This window comes from Fukomys damarensis, unplaced genomic scaffold (genome assembly GCF_012274545.1).
Source record: "Fukomys damarensis isolate Sample0158 unplaced genomic scaffold, DMR_v1.0_HiC HiC_scaffold_1, whole genome shotgun sequence".
NCBI classification, from domain to species: Eukaryota; Metazoa; Chordata; class Mammalia; order Rodentia; family Bathyergidae; genus Fukomys; species Fukomys damarensis.
Window position 1 is genome coordinate 429,804 of NW_022900913.1, and position 20,245 is coordinate 450,048.

The following is a 20,245-nucleotide window of genomic DNA, read 5'->3' on the forward strand; positions in this document are numbered from 1 at the left end:
GCTGTCGAGGGTGCGGCGCCGGGCGGGGTCCGGGTGCGTTTTCAGGGCCACACCACCCCCGCTAAGGGCTTCGCGCTCTCTGCCTGTGTGGCTGCGACCTCGCACCTTCAGCTCTGGGATCATCCGGGACACCTGGCCTGGCTCCGCCCACAGCGCCTGGTGGAGAGGGCACGTTTGCTGGGGGTGGGGGTCCTCGACCCGCAGGACGAGACGCCGCCCAGGACGCTGGCTCGCGGCACCACCTAGAGGGGTCGCTTCTAGCTTTCCCGGTGTGATGCAGGCAAGAAACAGAGTTCCCGCGACCTCCACCGGTCTCTGTTCAGGTCCCTGTGTTCACTCTTCTGGCTGCAGGTCCCCTCCCAGGCCCTGACCTCCTCAGGCTGCAGCTTCCAACCTCTGCTTTTTCCAGGCTCCCAGCTGCTGTGAGTCCGAGCTCTGCTTCCCCTGAGACTCCAGTCAGGTTAGAGCACAGCGAAAGCAGCAGGAATGTTGGGGTGCTGGGCACGTGACAGGCCAGCCTCTTCTGGGTGTGATTCTGACACCAGGGCCAGGTTGGGCTGGTGACAGCTGGGCCCTTGGAGACAGCTTGCGCCTCCCCAGGATGGCCTCTCTCCTGCTCCACTTCCTCCTAGACCTTCTGGTCCCTTCTGCTCAAAAGTGGCTAAAGGTTTCTTCTGTCTAATTCCTGCAGTCCTGAAAAGCACCTAGTTAGAGGCAGAAGACTCAGGAGACTTGAAAAGGGTAGAGCTGACAGACTCTCTGGGCCCGTGGTTTTGTTCGGATTGAGGGTCAGCCAGGAGCACAGAGTCCCACAGAACCCTAGGCAGTGGAAATGATCAATGCTGTGCAGGAGGTGCTGAATATGGTTCTCACTGGAAAGTTCCTGCAGTGAGCCGCAGCCAGGATGCACCCCAAAACAGGTGTCAAACGCACTCTTCTCACCAATGAAATCTCAAGGGGAAGTCACAGGTGGCTTCAGGAGGGGCATCATGCAGATAGCCCTTCCACAGGGCTGACGAATCACCCTGAGCAAAGCACCAGGCCACCTCAAGTCCGGAAATTAGATCCCGGTTTGGAAAAGGCAGGCCTCTTCCTTCTGCTGTGGCCACCTGACCAGTTCGCCCTGTCAGTGGCTCTGTCCTGCAGCTTGGTCCCTGAGTAGGGTCTGGGCTGCCGCTGCTCTGCTCGAGTTGCACAGACCACATGTCCACACCACTGTCTAGTGAGACGGGCACTGTCCTTTCCCACAGTGCTAATAATGCCCCTCACACATGGTGGCCTCTACACCCATCTCATTCAGAGCCGTGGGGCCCAAGTGCAGCCTCTCACTGCGGAGAACACACAGCTGGGGTGACCTCACCAGCCCTCAGGAGGAGGTGGGAGGGGATGGCGTGGCACATAGCTCCTGCCAAGCTGGGGCCAGCCTGTGGAGCTACTTGCAGAAAATGATTCCTGTGGATGCCTGGACCCTCCTCTCTCCTAGCAGGAGGACTGGCCCCACCTCATAGCTATCCTGTCACATCTTCCAGGGCTTGGTGGCTGGGCTCTCCAAGGACCTGGGGAACACTGCAAGCCCAGACAGGGGTGGGGGTGAGGGCCTGGGTCTTCCAAGACCCCATGTGGTGACTGCTGAAGTGGGTAGGAGAGATGGACAGATGGACAGAAGCCTTGTGGAGGCCACTGCTGACCCGGCCACACTCTCACACCAACAAGTTTCAGGGAGGGGACCAGGACCCTCCCCCATGCCAGAATGAAATGGCATCCCGGAGCCGGGCTACCAGACAGGACATAGCCTTGGCATTGGCAATGTAGAGGGAATGGGTCCACTCACGGTGCAAGCCAACCTCCAGGGGTACACTATACTGAGGACATGCCAGACATGAAGGGTAGAGGGGCTCTGGGGGACATGTCCCTTGGGAGCCACTCTTGGCTAGGATCTGGTGTGTAGTTAGGGCTGATTCTGTAAAGTATTCTGGAAGCCAGTGTAGGTCCTTTGGGAAACATGGGTGAAGGTGGCCTAGGCCCTAGGTTCCAGCTCCTAATCCCTGTAGGCCAAGGAAGGTACAGGACTTGGACATGCCTGGAGGAGGAGGAAGTGGACAAGGTCCAGACAGGGACCCTGTCTGAGAGACAAGACTTCCCTGAGAATGTCCTCAATGCCAGGACAGACTCCAGCCCATTTCAAGCCATCAGGAGGGTGGGGTGGGGGATATGGTTCAGGGCCAAGGTCTTGCCCATGGCCTTCACCACTGGCAGGCTCTGGGTAGGTTTCGTCTCTTGGTGTTCATTCTATGTGGACAGTCCTGGAAGGTGGAGATGAGAACGGCCATGAACAGCCTGGGGCCTGTTGGTCATGTCCTGCTCCGGTGGAAAGAGAAGAGGAGGAAGAGGACAGACACATGGGCTCAGGCCACAGGGCCATCTGGGGTGGATACTACTTCTCCCTGTGACACCTGGGCTGACCCTTAGGCTGGCCCTCTGCAGCCTCCACCAGGCCCCTTCCAGGGCTCATCCTGTGCCCAGCGGAGGAAGAGGACTTACTAGGACTGGCTTCACATTTATTGCCATCAAAACTCTTACAATTTCCTATAGAACATTCCAGACTTTTCTCCAAAATTAAACTTCTGCCATCAGCACCACCAGTGACCTTACAGGGTTGCTTCAGGGCTGCTTAAGTGCAGCTACAGAGGTTTGGAAAACCGAGTCCTGGTGAAATGTCAACCCTGAATTAGCCAGCAGAGAGCCCACACGGGTCCCGGGCACTGGCCCTGCTCCAGAGCTGCACCTCGGAGACCCTAAGATGCGCTGGCCCCTTGGAGTGGTCAAGCCCTCCTCATACCCTGGCACCAGGTTGGGCCTCCCTCAGCAGCTGGCTATAGGTTCTCAGGCTGCACCATCCCTTGCGGTCTTGAGGGTCTGCAGCACATGCTCCTCTTCCTAGGCATTGTTCCTTGGGCTCAGGAGGGCACTGCACCAGGGCTGTGGTGGGTGCAGGCTTCTGGGAACTTGCTGTGGTTATTGGCTACATCAGGGACTTGGGTACCCAGCACTGCTCTAGATGTCTGAAGACCCAGCCCTTCCCGCACCCGTAGAGGTGGGGCTGGTGCTGAGAAATTGCCCAGGTGTAAACACAACCCTGCTCCCAGAGGGTGGTTGTGGTGTCCACAGGGATTCTGTCACAGTTCCTGGCCTGAGAACTCTGTCTTGCCAGTTTGTGGATAGCTCAGGGATTCATAAGAGCAACACACATATCCTTGGTGTCCCCGTCACCAACCCCGAGGGCTCTGACTGCCCCCTTCTCATTTCTGCCCTATGTCTGTATCTTAAATTTGAGGCTACATAGCAACCACATGGCTCTTAGCCAGCAGCCCCTTTCTGAAGTCAGGAAGTGCTGAGAATATTGACAGACAGAAAATGTACTCAAAAAGTGCTTCATGCATGACCAGTGACACCTCGGCAAGGCATCTGCACAATCATTGCAGCTGTCCAAGGCTGAGGGCTGCTGCCGTCCACAGCACCTCCAGAGCATCCTGACTTCGCCAGTGATGTCCAAAGCCCCTCTGCTGGCCATACAGGAGGACAGTGCAGCCTGGTGACTGGAACAGTGTTCAAGGAGGCCTCCCACTGCCTGCAGGGGAGCAGAGTCCATGTGGCTTGGCCAAGTTGCAGATGACCTGGCTAAGGCTTTCCACGTCCACCGTGAGCCCACGTCTACCCTCCAGATTTGGGCTCTGCTGTCCCACGCTCTTGTCTTTCCCGACCTTGCTCCAGCCCTAGCTGGTCTGCTCTTGTCTGTGCCTTTTCCACTTAGGATTCTGGCTCCAGCTGCCCATCTCAGACGAGGTCCAGGTGTCTGGGGAGTAGCTTTCTGAATGTGCTCTTGCTCCAGCGTGCTTTCCCATCGGGCCCCGTCAGATCTGCTCAAGGTCGGGCTGTGAAGTGTGATGAGGTGCTGACCATGCAAGGTGCTGTGGTGCCTAGACCGAAAGTGGCTGTTGCTGGAAGCGAGCGCTGGCCCCTAGCTCCTGAGCAGCAGATGAGCTGGTTGATGTATGCTGTGCCTCAGAAGCAAGGTCACAGTGCAGAGAGGGCAGGATGTGTATAGGCATTAGCATGCTTCCCAACCCTGCGTGGCCCTGCCTGCTGTGTTCGAAGGGAGTATGGCAGGTGGGTTGCCAGTGTGCATGTGCCCCGTCTGTGAGACAGCAGATCCTTCCACCTTCTGCGAGTGGAATTTCTCCGAGCCTGGGAGTGATGGTAATGTGCATCACGACAAGGGCTTGTGCAAGCCCATGGGTCTGTGTATCAGCAGAGAGCAGGGCAGGTCTGGCCAAGGACTTTTAACCAAAAACCATCTTAGAACTAACTGCAGGTGTTCATAGTTTGTGAAAGATCTTAGATCAGTAAAATGGGAAAAGGAATTCTTAGCACAGATTTAAAGATGAGTACAAGCATATGCAGTCTATAACCTACACACTGTGGACTGCCTAGAAAATAATAACAGCGGTCAATATTCCTACAGCCTTCTGCATCATGCCATGTCTGGAGATGGACTCGGTCAGTGGGATTTTGGAGTTTCTCTGGCATTAGGAGCAAGGAAATGGTCCAGACTTTCCATTGGTGTTTGGTTTTTTGTTTGGGTTTTTTTTTTTTAAAGAAAATATTTAGCACTCTCAGACCTCACCATGGCATAATCAGATTATCTCCCCAGAAGCTAAGGCTTCAGCCTGGACACCATCACATCTCCCTCTTTCTTCAGGATCTGCAGGAGGGGGACACAGGACATAGAACAAGTTAGCAAGGTGACAGTTCCAAGGTCAGCAGGGGGGCGGCTGTCACTTCTACTAAGACTCATCCATGGGCTGAGGATAGTGGTGTGACTGCACTGGCTGGTGCTGCCTCTCCTGTCTGGGGAGAGAGCAGCAGAGTTTCAGGTCAATCCCAGTGACCTTTCGCCCACTCAGATCCCATTCACGACAGCAGTCACCTATGAGCTCATCAAGGGGTCCATCCGTGATGAGCCCAGCATCCCACAGCCCAGTCACCTTGCAAGCCCACCTTGAGTACAGGAGTTATCTGGGGGGCATTCTCAGTATACAGGCAGGAAGGCTGTAATGTACTGCAAAGGTGAGGAAGTCTGCACCTCAGGTGGCCACTTCATGGAGCAACCCTCATGCTGCCTCAGCATGTGGAACTCTGGAGCCTGAGGAGCATATGAAGGGACAGGCAGCCACTCTCTGCCGGGCATAGTGCACAGTAACTGCCACCACCTGCCACCCCAGCCCTTCTCATTTGTTCACAGATGGCTCGCTGATGTGTGTGGGGTGCTCTCTGGGAAATCAGGTGTGCACTGTGTCTACCCCAGTGGCGCCGTAGCCTGGCAGTAGGCTCCTCACCTGCAGCGTGTGTGGAAGGACCTAGAGTGGCAGGCCATCCCCTTTGTAGCTAGACCTTTAAAGAGATCTTCCAGATCACTGCCTGACCACAGAGATAATGGGAGAGAACTCTAATTTCAGGTAATAAATATTTTGCAAAAATCACAAACAGATGACTCTAGCCTTCAAGAAGTAAAAATTTACACTCTCTGTGGAGTAGGAGAATCCTATTCCGAGAGTTACCACCTGCCTTTTAAAAAAAAATAGTGGGGATTCTCTACACACACACACACACACACACACACACACAGCCCTTTTTATTTTGAAACAGGATCTCAGTAAGTGACTGAATTGCCCAAGTTGAGTTTAAACTCAGATCCTCCTGCCTAGCCTCCCAAAGTGCTGGGATTACAAGTGTGTACCACCATGTCCACCTAGTTACCATATTATAATTCTCAGAGTATCCAATCCTCAACAAACTACTACAAATCACACAAAGTAACAAGAAATATGGTCCATTCGCAGAGGAAAAGGACTTTGGTAAAAAAAACCCTCCCTGAGGCAACTCAGACATTTGAATTGCCAGGCAGAAACATGAAATTAGCTACCTTCAATGTGCTCAACAAGTGGAGGGAAGTCATGAACAAAGAATAAAGGAAATTGGAAAAATTAAGTATGAACAAATGAAAATGTAACACAGACAGGATGATAAGAATGAATGGGGAGAAACTCAGGAGCCTGAAAACTTACCTTAAAGGGAAAGTTCCCTGGATGAGCACAACAAATTTGAGCAGAAGAAAGTATTACTTAACTTGAAGACAACTGAATTCACCCTGCCTTGACTGGAAGGAAAAAAGAAGGAAGAAAGGGAACAGAACCAAGGGACCTGTGGAGCCCCATCAAGGGACCAACATCCCAGCAGTCTTGCTAGGAAGAGAGAAAGGAAAAGACATAGAAAAACATTTAAAGAATGATGCTGAAAACTCTCCAACTCTGATGAGAGACATGGTGGATCTTCACATCCAAGAGTCAGCAAATTCCAAGAGATCCTAGAGGTACAACAACCAGATTACCCAGGGCCAGCTCTCAAGAGTGTTTTGGAAGCAGCAAGAATGTAAGTGCCACAGACACTGATCCCAAACGGAGAACCCTCACTCGGAACAATGGCTGATTTCTTGTCAGAAATTGTGAAGCCTTGAAGCCTTGAAAAGAAAACAGAGACAACGTGTGGGCCAAGAACTCCATATCTGAGAAATCTACCCTTCAAGAATGAAGAGGAAATTTAAAACATCTTCAGATAACCAAAAGCTGAGGAAGTTCATTATCAGAAATGCTAATGGAATTCTTGAGGCCAAAGAGATGGGAGACCTAACTTGCAGACTTAAGGAGAAATGAAGAATGTTGGTGAATACAAAAGGAAAATAACATTATAAGTTTTATACCTGTGGTTTGTAACTTCTCTTTTTTCCTACACAATTTAAAAGGTAAATGCTAAAACAATAATTCTGTTAAGGAGCACACAAGATATAAAATGTGACCCACAACAGTAGCCATAAGAACAAGAGGGGCGGAGCCACCATTCTCTCACGGGCTGGCCATCCTCATGCTGCACAGTGTGCTTCTTTCATACTTTTACTTGCCCAAATTTGATCTGGAGAGCTGTTTTTTCCCTATCTTTAGTAAATGTAAGCTTGCTACTGAAAAAAAAAAAAAGAGGATAGAAATGCATAGGAGCTGAGCATGCATGCCCTACTGAATGAAGGCTGGAGTTCTCCAAACTGCAGTGCTGTAGGTAGATATTAATTGTAATCTCCAAGATAACTAGAAAATATACAGAGAAAGAAAGATGAGGGGATCAAATGGCACCTATAAGACTCAATCAAATTGTAAAAGCCAGTGATGGAAGAATTGAAGGATGAAAACATAATCAGAAAAAAAAAACTAAACGGTAGAAGTAACTTATCAGTAATTACTTTAAATGTACATGAATCCCACTAACGATGAGACTTTTAGAGTGGACAAAAAACATGATCTATTCTACATTCTCTATAAGAAATTCTCTTCCAATATGAAGATGCAAAGAGTTGGAAGGATATAAGATGGTGTGTGCCAATCATAGCCAGAAAAGGTTGGAGTGCCGCACTCTTGTCAGATTTCAAGTAAAAAACAAAAGATTATAAAACAGGAAGAAAGATCATGTATGTTGATAAAAGATTCTATCCAGCAAGAACTTTGTAAAAATTACAAACATTTACAACCTAGGGCCGGGGATTTAGCTCAGTGGTTCCACCACCCGCTTCGCAAGTGTAAGGTCCGGAGTTCAATCCCCAGTACCAAAAAGAAAAAAACAAAACAAAAACGAAAACATTTACAACCTAAAGACACACCACCCAAATACATGGAGCAACAGTGGACAGCATCAAAGAGAAATGGTTGTACAGTGAGAGTGAGAAGCTTCACTATCCCCCTTCCAACAACAGATACAGCAGTGGAACACATTTCAAAAAAAAAAAAATAGCAACTTTGAACTGCACCCTAGCTAATGAGACTGAAAGACAAACACAGACGCTCCACCCAGCAACAGAACCCATGTTCTCCCTGAGGGAACTCGGGGTGCCTCACACTGGACCCCATGTGAAACCACAACACTACATGAAGAGTCTTAGCAAACTTTAAAAAATTGACATCATACAAAATGCCCTCTTTTTAATCATAGTGGAATGAAACTGTAAATTGCTAACAGAAAGAAAACAGAATAATTCAGCTCTATATAGAAACTAAACAACACGTTCTTAAACAATCGGTGGGTGAAAAAAGAAATCACATGACAAATTACAAAATACCTTGAGATGAATGGAAATGAAAACAACGTACCAGCACTTCGGGGTGTTTACTGACACAGAGCTAAACTCAAGAACCTAGGGGCTGGGGATGTAGCTCAGCGGTGCCGCCACCTGCCTCACAAGCACAAGGACCTCAGTTCGATCCACGGTACCAAAAAAAAAAAAAAGAACCTAAACGTACGCTTGAAAGAAGAAAAAGAAAAGCAAATGAAACCCAAACAGAAAGTTGGGCCAGGAATTTAGCTCAGATACAAGCACAAGTCCTCCAGTTTGATCCTCTGTACCAAAATAAATAAAATTTAAAAACCAAAAGTTGGTTATTTGAAATGATCAACAAAATAGGCAGCCCTGTAGCTTGACTCCCACTGAGGCCAGAAGCCAGAGACAGGGCCACTCTATAATGCTGCGGAAACAGCAGGACAAGGAGGGTCAGCGGAGGCAGTGGACACAGCTGCACAACAACAACTGCGTCTGGACAGAAAATGACACAATGCCTAGAAACACACAAACTATCAGAAATGACTCAAGAAGAAAAATTCAAAATGCAGAGATGGCACAACTTCCATTTGCACGCAGCAGATGAAACACGCCCGCCTGCAGTCCCTCTGAGATTCTCCAGAGACTGCAGAAACAGAGACAGCAAGAGGCTGCACAGACAGCGGAGAGCAGGTCAGTGCTAGAGGCAAGACAAGGAGGAAAAGTCAGGGAGAGGGAGCTGCGGAGAAGTGCAGAGCCAGGCAAGGGGCAGCAGGGCCAGAGAGGGGTGAGGACAGGGACAGGAAGTCAGAAGAAGGTGCTCCACCACCTGGGCAGGGACCTGTGCTGTCAGACCCCGGCCTGGGGTGGGCGGATGGGGGCACGGGGAGGACGGACAGGAAGGACAGGCTGGTGACAGTAACACGGATGGCCAGGGCCCTCCCTGGCGGGAGTAAAGAGTGTTCAGCCTTCAGGAGCCACGGGAAGCACAGCCAGGCAACATGCTGACCATGCATGGGCCAGAGAGCCCAGAAGCAGCTTCACTGCATGCACGTGGAGCTCGGGAGCAGCACAGAGGTGGCCGTTAGCGGGTGGGGAGAAGAACGGTTTGGTGAATGGAGTGGAAGCCATGGAAACAGGGGAATGGAGTCAGAGCCCTACCTTGTGCAGCAAATAAACCTGAGGCAAAGAACTCAGCTTTCACAATAAACAATTAAAATTCTCAGTAAAAGGGAGAGATCCTATCTTTTAAGATATTTTGGCTTTAAAAAAAGACACTGAGACCAAAGAACATTAGCTGTAAAATATGTATAAACGCGACCCTAATGAAATTGGAGGCTCTGGTTCATTGGCTGACACTGCTATGTGAAACTGAAGTAAGCTGCATTCTGGGACGCTATCATCCATCCAAATGGGAACAGCTTTGTGTCAAGAATGCATAAACAGCTAGCATGAGTTGGTATGAAAAGCACAAAGAACCCGAAGGAAATGTGTGTTGAGCCTCACTAGTCAGAGGTCACTGCAGAGGAGGCCAGCAAGCTGCCAATCTACACACTGCACCCTCAGAGACACAGAGGGTGTGGCCTACAGGACTTCCACAGAGGCTGCTAGAGCCTGGGCTCCACAGCCTCTTTAGAACACAGCTTGGCCTCATCTTGGCTGAACAGGCACAGGCCCTGCATCTCGGCCACCGTGCACTGACCCAGAGAGGCCCTGACACCGGTGCCGCACAGGCCCAAGCCCACAGACACCGGTGCCGCACAGACCCAAGCCCACACCGCAGCCAACAGCCACTACAGACAGCCAAGGGGAGGAGATGAGGTGTGGGGCGGACGCCCACTCCTCCCCCGCTCACTCCACTGCTCTGCGTGTCCCTCACCCGCTCTGCCTGCAGTGGGTGCTGCCCCGCCCCTTGGCCCAGCCACCCTCCTGAGGCCGCCCCACAGCACCACACACTCTCTCTGGCCATCAGTCACACAGGCCGCCCCTCGACTCCCCATCCCTTTCCTACTCAGTAATTCCCCAGCACCATCTTATGAAAATCTGACACGAGGAAAGCTTGAAAGGACCAAGCAGAGAGCACCATAAACCACCACTCAGATTTCACCACTTTCTTACACAACTGCCCACCTGTCACAGTGTACTGGGAGCCACTGCTGCCCGCACACCTCCCTCAAGCATGCAAAATGACCCCCTCTGGCGACAGCCGGTTTTTGTACTCGATCTGCTCTGTCACACATGCCTCACACATAAGAACATTTTTAGCTCCTGGTGTCTTCTGTTTCACTCCTACCTTTGCTGCCAGGACAGCACCTTTGGGTACCTGCTGCAGTAACTGAACCTCTGTGTCCCCCACCCCTATCCACACCTCAAATCCCACCCCCGGCATGCTGGTCTCAGGAAGTGGTCTTTGGGGAGAGGGCCTGAAGGTGGAGCCTCATCGCTGGGCGATCTCCTTGGGAAGACACAGTGAGATCACAACCATCGGCAGCAGAGAAGCCACAGCGGAGCTCCTCAGAATGGCACCTTGATCTCGACTTCCAGCCTCCAGGACTGTGAGATAGAAGCATTAGTTGTTTAAGCTAGATCCTGTCTGTGGTGTTTTGGTTCAGCCTGAGAGAATTAGAAACACCTGCAAACGCTAACAATTAGTCAAACAAGAAACTCAGAATATGGCCACACTCCACTTCCGGGGACACTTAGAGCCTAGATGTGCCCCTCACCTTTCTCCTTGAGGCAGCGTGACCGAAGCTCTGGGCTGATTTGGGGCGAGGCGCTCTCTGGGGTTATGGAATGGATGGAGCTGGGTCTCGAGCACCAGGAGGGAGGCAAGAACTCCTTACGCTTCAGTCTGGCAGGAAGGAAACACACATATCAGCATGGATGACCTTGCTTTGGGAGGAGCTCGTGAGGACCCTCTGGGGGCCACCAGTGTGGCACAGGCAGTTACTGTGGCTTCCTGCAGGCGGGCAGAATCCCGGAACGGGCGGCTCCCGGGTGGTTGTGTGAACTTCAGACCTCAGGCGTGAGACTCCAGTGGGGAGGAGCTCGGGTGCTCACTGATGCGACACAGAAGGAAGCTTCCACTCCCCAACAGGGAACCCATACAGACCACCGAGTGAAACCCCAAGACTTGTTGTCTTCATATGTGTGATCCTGCTCCCACCTGTTTGCCCCCTCTCTGATCAATTTATATATGTTGGTTCCGCTTAACATCCCACAGAGGATAAACAGATGCTCAAGTTTGTCTGATAATTGTCACTACAAGGGGACACTTCCTAAAGACCTGCACGACCATCCTGCTTCAATGTGCCCCAAATTAACCTCACTGCCCCATGGGCCTCAGACAGTGCACCATGTGTGTCACACGACTAGGATGACGGAGCCTGACCCCTGGGGGCTGAGGAGCTGCCTTCTGCGGAGGAGCTGACTGAAGGGCGAGGCTGTGAGGAGCTCCACACAGGACCCTCAGGCTCCTGGATCTGATGAGCACATGGCCCCAGAAACATATTTTTCCCAGCCAAATGAAGGCTATTGGTAATTTCTTGCCTGTTTTAGCTAGAGGGTTTGAAAATTTGCATTTGTATAGTACTTTTCACACAGTTCATCATTCATTAAACAGGGTTGGCTTATTTTTTTCTGAAGAAGACTGGATTTAAAATGAAAAAATATTACAACAAAGAAAAATATGATACATTTCAAAGATGGGATAGTTTACACCCATTAATATCATATGGTTTTTAGTATAACAGTTTTCAAAATGTATAGTTTTAAAAGCAGACATCCAAAGAAGTACACAATATTATTATAATTTTATAAGAGAAAATTTGTTTCAAAAGAAACAAAGTTGTTTATATCATATACAAAAATGTTAAAAGGAAAGACTTAAGAGACATCAGTCAAAATAGCAACAACAGTGGCTACTGGTGGGGAGGGACACAACTGACTTACATATTGGTATCAGGAATTCTTGTAACTTCCATATTTTCTAATTAATATGCACTGCTAGGCACACAATTTCCAAGTGAAAGTTGATGATCTTGGTTCCAGTTGGATGAGATAAAATGCCCTTTTTAAAAAACCTTATTTAGAGCTGGGCGTGATGGTGCACACCTGTAATCCCAGCACTCGGGAGGCTGAGGCAGGAGGATCGCTGAGAGTTTGAGACCAGCCTGGGCTAGTGAGTTCCGGGTCTCCCCATATTTAGAGCTGGGCGTGATGGTGCACACCTGTAATCCCAGCACTCGGGAGGCTGAGGCAGGAGGATCGCTGAGAGTTTGAGACCAGCCTGGGCTAGTGAGTTCCGGGTCAGTCTCAACTACATAGTGAGACCCTCTCTCAAAAAACCAAAAAATAAATAACTAAAAACCTTATTTAGGATAGAGACCATACTCTGGAGTAAATTTTGAAGAGGTTTATATTTACTAAGTGAAAGGACACCAATTTGAAAGAAAAATCTTTGAGTTGTTTGAAAGATTATGACCTTTTCACATTAAATTATATTTATTCCTTTATTGTCAAAGCAAAAATCTAAACTAATTCTTGGATTTGATAGACTAATGAATGGTGTGCATCTCCTGAACTGCCTCTTTGCTGACCTACGAAAGTGACTTGCTTTCTGAGGCTTCAGAACAGGTTTGTGCGTCTCCCCCAAGGACCCTGAACTACTGGTCTATGACCCAGAACCATGGCGGTACCCACAGTGCTTTTTCCATGGGGTGGAGTTGAGAAGCACCTTGGGCAGGATGTGGGTGTGATTTTCCAGCCCCGCCCACCGAGGGACACTAACTTCCTGGGGGAGCTCCAGGCTCCAGGCGAGTGTGTGGCTCGGACACCATTCCAGATCATCCTTTAGCGAAGTGTGCATGTAACACAGCTCTGCTCCAAATTCCAGATTCCTTAGCCAGGACAAAATGAAAATTATATAGAAAAACTAATAAAGTTTTTTTAAGTTGCCAACATTTTTAGAACTTAAAAAATACTTTCCAAGAAGGGAGTGAGGTTTTACTGTCAGATATTCCAGCAATCCGAATGACAGTCGATAAAGCAGGATGGTGTACAGCACAGATCACCAAGACAGAGCAGAATGTGGAAACAGAGCTGGGTATAGTGTTTATGGAAACCTGGGTTATACTGAAGGTGGGTATTTTCATGGGCTGGGGGGAAGTGTATAATTTAATAAAATAAGTGGTCACCAAGAGTGTGTCATTGGGGCAAAATAACCTCAGGTCTCACTGTTCACAAAAATAAATTCAAGGCTGGGCATAGTGACGCATGCATGTAATCTCAGCACTCAGGAGGCTGAGGCAGGAGGATTGCTGTGAGTTCAAGGCCAGTTTGGGCTACAGAGTGAGCTCAAGACCTGCCTGAACTATATAGTAAGGCCCTGTCTCAACCTCCCCAACAACAATAATAATAATGATAATAATAATGCAAATAAATAAGTAAAATTCAGGAAGTCTTGAAAATCAAAATGTAATGGAGGAGCAAATTATAAAAATAGCAAAGAGTACTGGAAGATATCTGTATAGCCCTTGAGTAAGGAAGACTTTTCAAAACAAAAGGAAATTTGACAAATTTAACTTCAGAAAAGTTTAAGATTTCCACATTGCAAAACACGTGATAAACAATTATTTTTTTTTAAATGACAAACTGGAAGAAATACATTTCAAACAAATAGTTATCCTTAGTAAAGAACACTTAAAATTGGGATATAAACCTGATTTTAAAGTAGGCAAGATACTTGAGAAGATAATTCACATAAAAGGAATGGTCAGTAAGAATGAAAAGATGCTCAGTCTGTTGGACTGGGTTTTCCTTTTTTGTTCTTCCTGCTTGCATTTTAGAATGTCCAAAGCCTCCCTGATTTCAGAGGAGCCTCCTTTAGCTAGGTTGAGACCCATAACTTATACTTCTGGTGGTGTTCGTCTGGCTTCTCTAGAGCTGTGTCTTCAGGCCGCTCATTCCCAGGCTAGACCCTGAAGAACACTATTTTTCCCTGACAGTCTGATTAGTTTGTTCACGCTGCTATGAAACGCCACCTAGTACATGGGTTAGACAGCAGTGCTGTGTTTCCTCACAGCTGTAGAGGTTGGTAGTCCAATGTAAGAGCCTGACTGAACCAGAGCGACTCCGTGTTGACCAGCAAATGACCTAGAGACTGTCGCTCCCCCCATCCCTTATAGGATAACTAATGATTAATTGTGAATTGTTAGGTAATTGTTTTGAAGTAGCTGGAAGGCTGGGTGGAGACTATAGTGAACACAGAGACTCAACATGGATTGTGTCACTCTTTGTATGTCTGTAATCTGAATGTTCTGAACATTATAATCTAAGTTGTAAATGGAACAGCGGATGAGCAATCTGCTAATCATTAGTACATGACGGTCAAGTACACGCCTGATAACCACTAGGTCAGAACAACTGATTCTTTGCCTTTGTCCTCTTCCCGTAAGTTTTATATGTAAACCCCCCTTCAGCCCTATATAAAATGGCCTCTGTTTCTGAGCTAGCCGCCTCTCTGAGCCACTTGGCTTGGGGAGTGCCGTCTGGCCAGACTAATAAAGGTCTATTAGCCAACTTGCCTGGTGTGTTCCTTCCTGGGTGACTCTCGCTATCGGACAAGCTCCTGGAGCCTCGCTGAGCTACTGAGCCCAGCATCGTGAAGGCCTCTTGGCTGTTCACGCTCCAGGAGTAAAAGTGAGACTCAAGTCTTACACCAAGATCAAGGTCCAGCACCCAGCATGCTCTTATTTCCGTGCAGTAGTGGTTCAGTGTTAGTTGGGAAGAACACAGTGCTGTGACTTTCCTGAGTAGCATTAATGCAATAAACTGCGTGAATAAGTGCTAATGTTAAGTGAAACAATTTTATTTCCCATTTTGCCATCATTTTATTTGAAGATATCAAATCGAGATACTTTTCTAAGTAACTTAAGACGATGCGATGGTTGAGTGATTGTGTTAGCTACAAAAGTTTGGTTAAGAAAGGCTTAACCAAATCAGCTCAGCAATTCCACTCCCTAGGGTGGCTCATTGCCTGGATGGTATAAAGGGGAAACGAGGAAGGATGCGTTGCTTTCTGCCTCCTCTGAGGAGCTTGTCTTCACGTCACCTTGGACTTCATCTCCTGGCTTCCAGTGCAGACTCTTCAGTTTACGGTGAGGATCCTTCAGCCTCCATCACAGACCCACTGGTCTCCAGGTATGGATTTACATGGGACACTGCAGTCAGCTGCAGACCTTTGACTGAACTGTTCTGTCTCCAGTGTGCAGACAGACCCTCGGCACTCTTCCACACCTGATCTGTGGGTGGCCACTGTACGCCAATCTTATTCATCCTTACATATTTATATGTTGTGTTATGTTTCTCTAGTAAACACTGACCGATAGAGGTATCTGATTGTTTTGCAATTGATAAAATACTTACATGAAGCTTATAACCTTGCCCCCCAGCTCAAGTAAACCATGGCCATTATATACTTCCTACAAGGGATAAATGACAATTTACAAAGTGAAAATCATGCAAAATTCAAGTCCATTAGTGATGATGCCCCAAGGGCAGCTGCTTGTGGGACAAGATTTCCGTGGTGGGAGAGCATCCCTCCTCCCGGTCCTTGTCTTGTGACTGACTAAACTGTCCCCTCCAAGTGGCTGTGTTGATGCCCTCCCTGTGCCTCACATGTGATGATGGGAGATGGGGTCTGTAGAGAGGAGATTACAGTTTAACAAGCCAGCAAGGTGAGTTTTAATCCAATAGGACTGGTGTCCTTATGAGAAGATCGGGACACAGACGTGCACAGAGGGATGACCCTGTGAAGACACAGTGGAAAAGGGCACCTACCAGCCAAAAAGAGGGACATCAGGAAGAACCAGCTCTTCCCACAGCCTGATCTTGGACTTTGGCCTCCAGAAGAAGGAGAAACAACTTCAAATTACCCGAAGTGTGGTCCTTTGCAGTGGTGGTCGTTACACAGGACGCGCTCCCCACTGCCCTCCAGTAGGAATCAGAGTGGGACTGCTGAGTGACAGAAGTATATGCTGCTGGCCACCACTGAGACGTTTCACTGCCCAGCGGCAGTGTGAGAGGCTCCAGGCTCCACATGGCCACCCCACGTGGGACGTTGGTCTCTTTCATTATACCCCTCCTGATGTGTGTACGATAGCAGCTTCTTGTGGTTTTAATTTGCATTCCCCAGATTTCAGATTATGCGGAGCATCTGTGATCATTGATTTAAGAACCTTCTAGTGGGTTAGTAAATCTAGGTGTGTCTGTGGATGATTGACATGTGGGCTTCAGAGGGAAAGACCCACCCTGGAGGTGGGCGGCACCAGCCAATACATTTGATGGGATAAAAAGAGAAAGAGGAAGGAAGTCTTCCCCTTTTCTGGAGAAATTCTGGGCTTCACCACTGCCTTTGGATGTTGGTCTCCAGTTCCTGCAGGTTTCCAGAGAAGACCCTTCAGCCTCCAATCTGGCAGTGAGCTTCTAGGCCTTTGACCTTCTTTTACTACTGATCTTCCAGCTCTCCAGGGCACAGGTGACCATTTTGGATTCTTTCGCCTCTGATTCTGCAGTCGGCCACTGAGACTCTTCCACTCCTAATCCTGTGAGGATCCCAATCCTATAAATGCCTTGTGTCACTAAGATATATTTTATATTCCTCTAGTGAGTTCCTTCATTTTTTGGTCATCTGTATATCAGTCAACAGTTTGTTCAAATCTTTTGCCAGTTTCAAAAATTGGATTGTTTCTTCTTATTATTGAATTTAAACTGTTTCTGATACAAGAATATGATCTGCAAATAATTTGTTCCCTTCTGTTGCTTATATTTTGTTTTTTTCATGGTGACTTCTGCACAGCAAAATTTAAATTCTGATGAAGCCCCATTCCTTATTTTTTTTCTCTAATGGAGTTTTTGTTGTCTATCAGAGAAAACTGAGCTCTACCCAAGATCACAAAGATACTGCCTACTTTTTGCAAGAGTTAAATTTTTACCTCTTAAACTGGATTTGTGGTTAATTTTGTATACATATGCAGATTACAAGCCACACTGGACACACACATGCTCTTGGATATTACTGAAAGAACACTTTTAGGGCTGGGGATTTAGCTCAGTGGTTCTGCTGCCTGCCTCCAAAGTGCAAGGACCAGAGTTTGATCACTGGTACCAAAAAAAAAAAAAAAAAAAAAAAAAAAAGAACCATGGATAGATAACTCTTTGAACTGAAATTCAAAGGAATTAGGATTGACACATTAGTATTTTCAATCAAGTTTTTAAAAAAATTTTTTACAGTGAAAATGATTGCACTATTTGAAATGAACTATTCTTTCCATATGAACTGTACTTCCTGACTTTGAACTAAAGAAAACTTAAGGTAAATGCCCCAGCTACTCTGGGTTGCAGAGTGGGAGGCAGGGAGGCCTGGCGGACATAGGTCCTATCCTCTCTGCCCAGGAAGCTCTGAGCTAACCCACTGAAATCCATGTGAAGGGACAGAGCTCCCGGTGCACAGCTCATACCAGCTCCTTGGCCTGGGGTGGGGTCCTCTGAGGGTCTCTACTTCTTCCCTGGACCTCTGGGGTGCTAGGGTAGCACTGGCCCCTGCCAAGGGAAGGTGTATATTTAATGCAACTCCAGTTTGAATATCAAGTTTCTTGGAACTGGGAAAAAATGATTTTAAAGTCTATATGGAAAAATAAATGTGTATGAATTGTCAAAAATAATGAAAAATGAAAAAACTTTAAAAGGGAAATTTTTCTATTGGATATTAAAATGGCTAAATTAAGTCCTATCATTAAAATGGAATGGAGCTGCTGAGGACACAGTGAATGACACACAACAAGCATCCAGAAATGGACCTGGGCCCAGAAAAGGGGCCATTCACCTCACTGGGAAGGTGAGGTACTTAGTAAAGGAAGTGGTGGCCAACTGAATACAAAAATGAGTTTAAGACAGCTTGCAAATCAAAATGGAAAGGAACCAAGTGAAAATTATGATAATATTAATGAAGGGCAATGGAGGATATTTGTACAACCTTAGAGTATATAGGGCTTTTTGAGCAAGACAGAAGGAAATCTTGATAAATACAGCTTCAGAAAAGTTATGATCTCTACATAATGAAAGACACCATAAACAAATTCTGAAAAATATATCCAGGAAGAAATATATTTTGAAACACATAGAAAAACAAATTCCTGGGCCAGGGATTTAGCTCAGTAGAACCAAATCTGCTTCATAAGCACAAGGTTCTCAGTTCAATCCCCAGTACCAAAAAAAAAAATCTTAACATGCAAAGAGCTCTTAGTATTTCAAATATTTGAAAGCTGTTCTACACAAGAAACAAACAAATCTTTTAAATTTTCATTTGCATTGCTAGTAAAGAAATACCAAAATATCACCTTTTATTTGGACAAAACTATACTGTTAATATTGTAAATTGAATTAAGGCTTCCATAAGCTTGCCTGTATACATGGTAATAGTGATGTTTGGCTCAAGGTGGCCCTGGGCACATAGCGAATTGTAAGCTAGCTTGATGTACGGACAGATACATCCTAACCTAAGGGCACACACTTGTAACCGAGAAACTGCACCTAGCCAGCCAGTCAGGGACTGAGTCACCCAGGTGACCAAAAGCCAAATGCAACAAGCCATTCAGGCATTTCTTCAGTCACTTCTGCTCTTCTGACTATTAATGAAGCCACTTTGTAGGCAGGGCTTTCTGGACTTTTCAGCCAGTCCTGACTGATACCTGAAGGAGAATCCCATCAAATCCAATTAGATCTGTGAAGGTACATTTTTAGTTTGGACTTTAATAGAACCTATGCCAACAGAGTGAGAGAACAGAAAGAAGTCAGAATTGCTCCAACCTTCGTGGGAAGTAACCAGAAGAAATCTAAGGAGATCTAAAACATGTACACCGTTAGACTTTTAGGTGTCCTCCAAAATAAATACCTGAGGGAAAGCCTCAAAAATGCTTCCTGAGTCTCCACTGGCAGTCAACGCAGGCCACAGTCTGAGTGACCAGACCAGTAGTGACCAGGGCTGCCTACACTGTGGTCTAGCCTGGTTGTATGTGGGAGACGAGGAATTCAGTGGGGAGAAGGAACACAGCTACTCATGGTGTCCTGAGGAGATCCCCATGGTACAGTCCTTGGGGAGCAACCAGGAAACTGCAGACTAAGTGTCTGCTTTAAATTTTTGCGTATGACTGGGAAAAGGGTGAAGTACAACCACCTTGCTGCTGTTCTGATGTTACCTGGGATGTTACGGAAAGTGGGTGTGAAGGATATTTCTATTTCACACGTGGCTGCTGTGTGTATTTGAAACAGTGTGTACATACCAGTGTTTACTAAATCTTTCTCTGGAGTAACTGTTGTCCAGTGATCCAGGCAGCTGCTCTGGGAGAAAGAAACCAGTGACTCCGTGCCCAGAGCAAGAGTGCAGTAGGGGCCCAGGACGTCCTTGTTCATCTGTGCTCCAGGCCTCCAGGGGACTTGGAGAGGGTCTTAAAACCACTGGGAGGAGCAGGGAGGGAGCCCCCATGTGCTCCCACTGAGCGCCATCTCTGGGCTGCTGCCTCTGGGGTCCCCTCCCTGGTGAGGCCATGACTCAAACTCAGCAGAGTCCCCAGGAGCTGCAGCCAGCGAGCGGCAGGTGGAGGATGCATAGCAGACATGGCCCTGTGGGGACCCAGAGCAGGCTCTGCAGCTTGCTCAGAACTCAGGGTTCCCTGGGTGACCTGGGGAGGGTTGGGAGGGGATGTGTGTGAGGGAGGGGAAGGCGCGCTGGGTGTGATTGTGTGAATACACATGTGTGTGCGTGCATGAGTTTGGCCTGGGGCTTCAAGTAAATAACTTCTAATTTTCAGTTTCATTTTTATTTTGAATTGTAAAAATGGCTCCAGACGAAAGTGACTGAGGTCAGAGGGCAGGGATGCAAAGTCCAACACGAAGCCTGGAGAATATGTTATGTGCTTTTTAAAATAGAAAGTCCAAGCATAAGGTCCTGAGTTCAATCCCCAGTACCAAAAAAAAAAAAAAAAAAAAAAAAAA

At 47.7% G+C, this 20,245-nt stretch overlaps 1 protein-coding gene across 2 annotated transcripts in view; it reads right to left on the reverse strand.

Moving 5' to 3' along the window:
• Tppp (tubulin polymerization promoting protein) overlaps positions 1-1,148 on the reverse strand; it is a 22,310-nt gene extending 21,162 nt beyond the window's left edge. The window contains exon 1 of one of the 2 annotated variants that reach the window (XM_033767537.1): positions 106-1,148. The gene's annotated coding sequence lies outside the window, so the exon portion shown is untranslated. The other variant, XM_033767549.1, reaches the window with a different exon arrangement.
• Positions 1,149-20,245: the final 19,097 nt, after the last annotated feature.